This window comes from Nannobrachium achirus, assembly GCF_963921795.1.
Source record: "Nannobrachium achirus genome assembly, chromosome: 7".
NCBI lineage: Eukaryota > Metazoa > Chordata > Actinopteri > Myctophiformes > Myctophidae > Nannobrachium > Nannobrachium achirus.
In genome coordinates this window covers 20,631,801-20,641,800 of record NC_137816.1, presented here as the reverse complement: position 1 = coordinate 20,641,800, position 10,000 = coordinate 20,631,801, and the positions used below count along the sequence as shown (strand labels likewise).

General features: G+C 43.3%; 1 protein-coding gene across 3 annotated transcripts in view; it reads left to right on the top strand.

The window, feature by feature from the left end:
• phkb (phosphorylase kinase, beta) overlaps positions 1-10,000 on the top strand; it is a 176,315-nt gene that overhangs the window by 130,457 nt on the left and 35,858 nt on the right. The window lies entirely within an intron of this gene.

Genomic DNA, 10,000 nt, shown 5'->3' with positions numbered 1-10,000 from the left:
AGTGAACATTATTTCAATCGCGATTTTGCATGTTCCACCCCCATACAACCCCATCTAACATACAGGGCAGCCATGTTTGTTTACATAACATGTAAAACATAATGGCGATTATCTCAAGAATGCCTGAACGGATTTCCAATCGGATTTTTTTGTTTGAAAGCTGTGAACAAACTGCACAAATCCACTCCAATGCAATCCAGGATTGCATTGGATTTTTTAGAGCTCATTCTTCTCTGTTTTTTTCCCATGCATGAGGTGTGCAAGGTTTAATCATGGCTAAGTTGACGAAAATAAGGCTTCTAAAATGCTTGGTAGCCAATAGCTAACTTCAAGCTAACTTCATCCTCTTCCTGTACATGCACAAAGGAAAGTGTTCAGGCAAGTCATGGCTGCAGGGCTTCTGCATATACCAGCATATCTCTATGGGATTTTCTATGGCCACTGGGCGCCCTCTAGTGGTGAAAGGGGTGGCACTAAATGAGTTAAGAATCATTTGTGTAACATTTGTTTTAAAAAGAAAAAAAGTTATCTGTTGCCAGTCTCATGGTATAGACTAACTAGTCTAGTGCGTCAATTAAGAATGAGCTTGGCCGTAACCAGCTCGTGTTGGCCTATATTTCTTGCACTCTCAGGTAGGTCATAGATTCTAAATTTGGATCAGACATGACATACCCAGTTATTTTACCCACAAGTTGTGTATTGCTTTTTGGGTTGACCCAGTGCAGTGCCGCACATCATCACTGCTATTGTCACATTCTGTCTCTGGTGGAGACATGCAGTCTTTCTGCAGACCCATTCAGCTTAGACCCAGGAAGGACACGCTTTGATCAGCCAATAGTCAATTTGATTTGCAATTGTGACTTGTGAGACTCCTGCTTAGTGTTTTTGAATGTATTATAAACTATTATTATTGAATGTATAAACCTAACCTAATACAATTATTTACGACAGGGGTCTTCAACATTTGCTAACCTTAGTTGAGAGAGAGATGAAGCAGGGACCCCCACAACCTTCTCATAGATTCATCGTTTGACAGTACAATCATCAGTGTATTTGGGATTCATCTTCATGGCTATTTTTGGCTAAAGTGTTCAGAATATGGACACTAGGGTTCAAGTGGTTAATATAAAAAAGGAGGGGAAAAAAGTCACACAAAGATTTGGAGGACCACCTGTAGTAACTCTGAGGACTCCCTAGGGGTCCCGGACCCCCTGTTGAAGACCCCTGATTTACGACATATTAGATAAGGAAAATGCGTTTAGAGTGGGAATCGATCCCATGAAGTTGTGGCTGGAAGTCTAGGAGTCTAGGAGTTATTTGAATTTGACAGACGTGCGTGCGTCCGTCCGTCCGTCCGTCCGCGTGTCCTCGCAGTTTGTGTGCACCTAATCTCAGTCGCCGTTGGCCCGGTCGCTACCAAAGTGAGCACACACATTCCCTGGATGCCAATCTAGAACCTCTGCCCTAAATTTTTCAAATGGGCCTTTTCTAGCGCCACCTAGTGGCCGATGTTCGCAAAACACATTTCTGTGCACTACTCTTACAGATTTTGTCCAAAAATCCTACAAATCGGTAGGCAGTACACAGGGCACACACGTTCCCACTAGGCCGAGGAAGAAATGCCACTTCAATTTTTTGAAATCAGCCTCATGGTGGCGCTATAACAGGGTGATTTGTGGTTTTACCTACAACTCCACCGATCAGTTTCAAACTTTGTAAGCGCACTCCCTAGAGGCCAAGGAAAATCGCTTTCCCTGCTTTTTTCACTTCAGCCTTTTAGAGCGCCACCATGAGGCCGATGTTTGCAAAACACATTTCTGTACACTACTCTTACAGATTTTGTCCAAAAATCCTACACATCGGTAGGCAGTATCTCGACAGTCATTTGATCGACATGGATCTGTCTGATTTTGCATATTCCATCCTGATTGGCTAAGATTGGCTTCCAAAGTTTGTAGGATTGAGCCGTTTTGAACAAAATGCCTCAAATCACAAACGCAAAGTGCAATTTTCATGAAATTGCACACACACATTCCCACTAGGCAGAGGAAGAGATGCCACTTACATTTTTTTTAATCAGCCTCATGGTGGCGCTATAACAGGCCGATTTGTCGTTTTACCTATAACTCCACCGATCAGATTCAAACTTTGTAAGCGCGCTCCCTAGAGGCCAAGGAAAAACCCTTTCCCTGCATTTTTCACATCAGCCTTTTATAGCGCCGCCATGAGGCTGTTTTTTGACACCTCACTGTCTCTTAAGCTAACTTGTCCACTCACCTTGGATTGCGTTTGACCCCGCTCATTCATAACCACCTAATTCAATACCACCCAATGCAGACCCACTCCTGGTGGAGACCTGTGCTCGGAAGAGCACTGCTTCTAGTTATTGCTGCGTTGCTTCTCACTTGAGCATGTACTGCAACGTGCTAGCAGGAGAGTGCAGTCAGTGGGATCAAGGTGTTTCTAGAGACAGCAGTACCTTGCTGGAGGAAGAGAAATGCATTGCTTCAAAAGCCCTTTGAGCACTTTGGTTGAACATGATCAGTTTCACACTGCTATATATCTTTGAATCTTTGATGGTTTGTCAAGTGGGGATTTCATTGCAGAATGAGAAAATAAATAAATAAACTAAAACACATTTGATATGATTTTAATTTGATTGATTGATTTTTTGGGTTGCTAGTGGCAACCTCAGAAGGATAGAGGATAAAAAAAAACACAGCAGTCATAGACTCATTACCAAAAAAAAAAAAAAAAAAAAACGAATTATAGCAAATACCTTATTTATTTAGTTGTTCAATTGGAATGCACCTAAATATTATCATTTCTGTTGGGCAGAAACCTCTTATCTCCATATTTCAACTTTTTACATATCATATATTAACACCCTAGTACTCTCCATCATACCTGGGTGTCACACAAAAGTAGTGAAAATAACAGATCTACAAGCTCACAACGCTCATAAAAGGTATCTATCTATCTGTCATAACAGTTTTGGACCTAATGAGGTTTCCACCTAATGGCAACAATACGCGAGGGATCCTTTTACCAATGGTATTTCTAAATTCAAAGAGGTGTACATTTGAGCAAGAGCATACCATTTAAGAATAAAACCACATGGGTAAATGACAGTTAACACACGTAGGAAACGACTTGTCAACATGAGGTAATTCTGTAGTTACTTGTATGCCTGCCTATACTGTCAAATATCACGCCCCTGTGTTTTGGGTCTGTCTCCTTCTGTTCTGTGACGCTAATGCCTGATTCATACTAGGTTTGCGCGGCCGTCCGTGTCGCACGTCGGCGGCGCCCGGCTAAGTAAAAATCTGGCTTAGAAGCTGACGAGATGGATTTTGCAGTTGTGAGTCAGAGGAGCAGTGTGTGTTGAATATTAAAATCCCACAAGCAAGCAGCCAGACGGCCCCTTCCTTTCCTCGAGAGAGAGAGAGAGAGAGAGAGAGAGAGAGAGAGAGAGAGAGAGAGAGAGAAACCCTCCAACGAGTTGGAGTGGCTTCCGGTGCCTCGGCGCGTCAAGCTGCGTTCGCTCACACTTCCCCCGTCAGCTGCGCTGATTGTGTTGACAACAGCTGCCTGACAACGAACGGAGCAGCAATTATCTCCCGCAAACGTGTTGGCACCCCCCCCCCCCCTCCAGACAAGAATACAACCCATCCCCACCCTGACACGCATGTCTTACGCTCTCCATAGATCCGTGTCGAGTAGCTGTCGCCCTCTTTGTTTCTCATCTCTGATCTTCTGTATAATTCTCTCTCAAACCTTTTTTTCCCCCCCCCACCGAGCTGAGCTGCCACATTTCACGCTCGCAAGTTATATGAAAAAGTGGCCACGCATTCCTGCACTTGGTATCAGCTTGATTTACGTTGCCGTTGTAAATACAATAACACAAAAATCCAAGGCAGTGGACAATTGCACTAAAAGCCTTTATTTAGATCAGGGGTCTTCTTTTTTTATTTTATTTAAGGCTAAGCTGAGAGAGAGAGTTGAAGCAGGGACCCCTCACTACATATTGTATTAAGTTATGGTGCAGATTAAACTTTTTTCATATATTTCATAGATAACTTCATACATTGTTTGACAGCACTATCATCAGTGTTGTGTTAATTCTTTGTTTGTTTGTTTGTTTGTTTGTTTACTCATGATCTAATCTGTGTTGCATTCATGTGAATATGTATTTTCAGACATTTTTACGTGTTGGTATCCCTATGTTGTGCATATCACTTTAAGATTCAAAAATAGCAGATCTACGAAAGTACAAAACAGACTTAACCCAGAGTGTAGAAATGGCACCAAATACACATGAAGGGATTTTTCCCCGCACTATTTAAGCTGACTGCACTGTGGTCAGATGAAAAGAAGCTTTGATTGGCTTAGCCTCTTCTCTTGTTCATTGGTATTCTGCTGACTGGGTGTGCAGGGCGCAGAGGGTCTGTCCGTCAGGGTCTTGTCCTTCTGGCTCAGGGGATTGGACTGGGCTTTGTCACAAACTCTTAATTCCCAATTAGCACATTGCCACATTCTGCTCCGCGCTTTTATTTTCTGCCCACATACTGTTCTGCTAATTGACCGGGTCCTCTGCGGCTATCTCTTTTTATTATAGACATAATTGTGTGGCTTTTCCCACAATACGGGAGGGAGGGAGGGAGCGCACTGTGTGTGCTACAGCACCACCTCATGGTCAACAGGAGGTACTCCAGCATGAATGCGGCAGACAGCTTCCCTGCACTGCTCCTTGCCTGTCTTTTTATTGATGCCGGGGTCATTGATTGGATAGCTGCTGGTATTTTCAAGGCAGCACAACATGACAAGTAGTGTGTCTGCACGCACGCACGCACACACACGCACACACACGCGCACACACACACACACACACACACACACACACACACACACACACACACACACACACACACACACACACACACAGAGAGACTTCTATTACTATACTTGTGAGAACATAAAGATTTTAGGTCAGCGATTTTTGGAGATCATGTCATGTTCAACCCATCTATTATTTTCAACCCGATCTACAAGCTCACAATGTGTCGCGCTGCGACGCTTTGTGAGCTTGTAGATCTGCCATTTTCGGTGCACGACACTCAGCCATAACTCCAACCCTAAGACCTAAACATAACCTCCATCTGATCTTTACCATAGTGTGAAAAGTCTGAGGCCAAGTCAATGCACAGAGCCAGTAGGAAGGGTTAAGATGTACACTGCATCGTTTTATTTTCAACGATCAACTTGAATTCTTCCCATTATGGGGCTTTCAAAAATAAACACTGAATCACTGAAGCTCTAAAACAGAAGAGAAACATTGCTATTAGCGCTATGCCAAAGCATACAGCAATAGAAGTCAGGGAAGAACACTGGTGGAGTCAACGCTTACCGCCGGTCAGAGAGAGGAGGAGAGCCAGGTACACAGTGAAGTTAGTTGTCTGCCAACCCGATTCTCGCCAACTGTGCCTTCTTCGATCACTCTGCCCAAGGCCAGGCGCTCTCCATGGTGCTGACTGCGACCATCCCTGTGTACACTGGCTTCTGACCGGGGGTGTCCCGCGACCGTGACTCCATAATAGCCACAACCTGAATCTCTTACTATAAGCCTTCTACTTGTGGTGCTTTTGTATATTTTGATACCCATACTTTTGTACTTTTTACTTAAGTACATTTTGAATACCGGACCTTTACTTGTAACAGAGTTATTTCTACATACCATGAATATAATATAATGTGAGTACGTCTTCCATCATTGGAAGCAGTGTTGTTTTTGACATCACATTTTGATTTAGTTTTAGTCATAGTCTTTTGAATAAAATGTCATTTAGTTTTAGTCATAGTCTTTTGAATAAAATGTCATTTAGTTTTAGTCATAGTCTTTTGAATAAAATGTAATTTAGTTTTGGTCATAATTTAGTCACCGGAAAAGTTTTAGTTTTAGTCGACTAAATATCATAAGATTTTAGGCGACTAAATCTACAGTTGATTTAGGGCACGTTCTCACCCAAAGTCCGCTTAGAAGGTCCGGATCAGGGACCAAATGTTTACATTGTTGCATTTTGAATTTGGTCCGGTTAGCGTTCACACGGGACTTTTGTTAAAAGAACCAAATATGTAAACAACTGACACGTGGTCATACAGTCGGCTGTTGATCTATTGACAGAATAGGCTATTCCTATGGAAAATTACTTCACTGCCTATTCCAATTAATTTTGTGTTATTAATCACAGCCGCTTCCTATAGACCTATATCTTTTTTTAAAGAAGCGAAACTCACGCATTTCAGGCAGTAATTAGCGATGGATGGGTGGAGGAATCTCTCTCTCTTTCTCTCTCTCTCTCTCTCTCTCTCTCTCTCTCTCTCTCTCTCTCTCTCTCTCTCTCTCTCTCAAAACATAGCCTGTATAAAGCCTTCTCCTTGATTCATTTAACAATAAATAGCGCAAGAACGCGTGAACATAATAAGCATCACCGTTTCCACATCAAATCTCTCTCTGTCTGTCTCTTTCTTTCTTTACAAGCAAGTGAAGCAACGGGTCCATAATGATATTTCCTATCCTTATCAGGTTGGAAATGTGAAGCTAAATGAATAAATAACCTAAATAAAAACAATAAAATAATGTATAATCCCAAATGTTGAATCGCGTGTGAGCCATAACTTTATATGCGGTGGCGCATGCTTAAAAAGAACATATTAATGTAACGGCCTTTTAAACATAACAGCCGTGCATCGCACACTCGGACAGTGTTGTAAGCTTTTAAATCCGTTATTTTTGTGCACCGCACCCGATGACATGGACATACTGCCGTCCCAGCTACAACGTGAAGAGTTTGACTCGTGCACGCCTGTCCTCAGGGAACAGCGAGAGAGCGAAAAGAGATCGAAAATCCTAATGCCTCGAAAGAAAAGCCAAGTTTGACTTTATTCTGTGTTGTGGTCGTTTGGATGGAGGTTGTGCGCGCAGCGCGCCCGCCGCGCCGCCGCCTCCTCCTGTGTTATACACAAGATGGTGACCTTACTTTTATTTGTGACTGTATTTGTGTCAAAACAAACAATGATCACCGTGTTCGGAGAGCGACCCCTGGAGTCACCGCACACGATGGGTCACCAGTTTCCATGTAGCTAACAAGACACCACAGCGCCTGCTCACAGGGAGAGGAGATGATACAATTATTAACGTGTAGCCTACTGCAGGTCATGAAGACATATCAGCGGTCGGGTCATATCAATAATGATTCCCGTAAGAAATTCATGCTTTTAGAACTAATTATTAATCCAGCTTCACAACTGCAATTAACAGAGATTGATGAGTGTAGTCTCTTGTAGCCGAAGTTACAATTGCTTCACGAGTAGTCGTTTATTATTTTTTCCATATTGTTTTTCAATGAACAACACACAATGCAGAATGTAGTAGGCTGATCTGACATAAGTTTGGTCCTCTATAAAGTCCGGCTCCGTTCACACCAGCAGAGGACCGGACCATGGTCCGTTTGGAAGGGGGCCGAGTCCTGCCTTTTCAAGAGGACCATGGTCCGGACCAAACAAAGGGACCATGGTCCCTTTGCACGTTCACACCAGCGGACCAAAGGAGAAAGAGGACCATGGTCCCTTTTAAGCGGACCAAATAACCCTGGTGTGAACGCCCCCTTAGGGCACGTTCTCACCCAAAGTCCGCTTATAAAAGGTCCGGATCAGAGACCAAATCTTTACATTGTTGCATTTTGAATTTGGTCCGGGTAGCGTTCACACGGGACTTTTGTTAAAAGAACCAAATTTGTAAACAAAAAGACACGTGGACCGTCACCAGAGATTGCGTACATCCTGACCGATTGAAAAACCAATGGTCAATTATTATTATCGCTGTCTGCTCCTCTGCGCAGGCTGCCTGCCCCTCTCTCTCTCTCACTCGTTCTCTCTCTCTCTGTCTCTCTCTCTCTCTCTCTCTCTCTCTCTCTCTCTCTCTCTCTCTCTCGCTCGCGCGCTCCCCCGTTCTCTCTCTCTCTTTCTCTCTCTCGCTCGCTCAGTTTGCGATGCGATGCACGCACAGCATGTAAAGCCATGGGAATTAAGGAATGCACGCACGGTCAGCAATCAACCCATAAACAAACATTATACACTTGAAGTCAAGACATGGTATTGTATTATTGGCATGAAGCATGATGCAACAGAAAGACGTTGTTGTGAAAGCAGTGTGCGTGTGCCACATGCAGACAGCCTGCGCGAACAGCGCGATTAGTCCAATATAATTAATTCCCTTATGCAAGATTGAAGCGTTTTTTTCTTTTTAGCCTATACTTTTTCATTCAATTCGTTGGACGTGGTCATACAGGCTGCTGTTGATCTATTGACAGAATAGGCTATTCCTATGGAAAATTACTTCACTGTCTATTCCAATTAATTTTGTGTTATTAATCACAGCCGCTTCCTATATATCTTTTTTTAAAAGAAGCGAAACTCACACATTTCAGGCAGTAATTAGCGATGGATGGGTGGAGGAATCTCTCTCTCTCTCTCTCTCTCTCTCTCTCTCAAAACATAGCCTGTATAAAGCCTTCTCCTTGATTCATTTAACAATAAATAGCGCAAGAACGCGTGAACATAATAAGCATCCCCGTTTCCCACATCAAATCTCTCTCTGTCTGTCTGTTTCTTTCTTTACGAGCAAGTGAAGCAACGGGTCCATGATATTTCCTATCCTTATCAGGTTGGAAATGTGAAGCTAAATGAATAAATAACCTAACATAATGTATAATCCCAAATGTTGAATCTATATGCGTGTGAGCCATAATTTTATATGCGGTGGCGCATGCTTAAAAAGAACATATTAATGTAACGGGATGCTGGCTTGCATATCTGTTCTTTTTAACCACATGATTCATTTAGCCATGAAACATAACAACAGCCTTGCATCGGACACTCGGACAGTGTTGTAAGCTTTTAAATCCGTTATTTTTGTGCACCGCACACGATGACATGGACATACTGCCGTCCCAGCAACAACGTGAAGAGTTTGACTCGTGCACGCCTGTCCTCAGGGAACAGCGAGAGAGCGAAAAGAGAGCGAAAATCCTAATGCCTAGAAAGAAAAGCCAAGTTTGACTTTATTCTGTGTTGTGGTCGTTTGGATGGAGGTTGTGCGCGCAGCGCGCCCGCCGCGCCACCTCCTCCTCCTGTGTTATACACAAGATGGTGACCTTACTTTTATTTGTGACTGTATTTGTGTCATAACAAACAATGATCACTGTGTTCGGAGAGCGACCCCTGGAGTCACCGCACATGATGGGTCACCAGTTTCCATGTAACAAGACACCGCAGCGCCTGCTCACAGGGAGAGGAGATGATACAATTATTAACGTGTAGCCTACTGCAGGTCATGAAGACATATCAGCGGTCGGGTCATATCAATAATGATTCCCGTAAGAAATCAATGCTTTTAGAACTAATTATTAATCCAGCTTCACAACTGCAATTAACAAAGATTGGTGAGTGTTGTCTCTTGTAGCCGAACTTACAATTGCTTCACGAGTAGTCGTTTATTATTTTTTCCATATTGTTTTTCAATGAACAACACACAATGCAGAATGTAGTAGGCTGATCAGACATAAGTTTGGTCCTCTATAAAGTCCGGCTCCGTTCACACCAGCAGAGGACCGGACCATGGTCCGTTTGGAAGGGGACCGAGTCCTGCCTTTTCAAGAGGACCATGGTCCGGACCAAACAAAGGGACCATGGTCCCTTTGCACGTTCACACCAGCGGACCAAAGGAGAAAGAGGACCATGGTCCCTTTTAAGCGGACCAAATAACCCTGGTGTGAACGCCCCCTTAGTCATCACAGCTTAGTTTTTATTTTGTTTTTATATCGTTATTTCGTCGACAAACATTCTTCGTCATAGTTTTAGTTGACAAAATCAACACTGATTGGAAGCCATGAGGGCCAGCAGCAGCAGCCTCATGGAATGGATGTTCCGGCTGCTTCAAGGC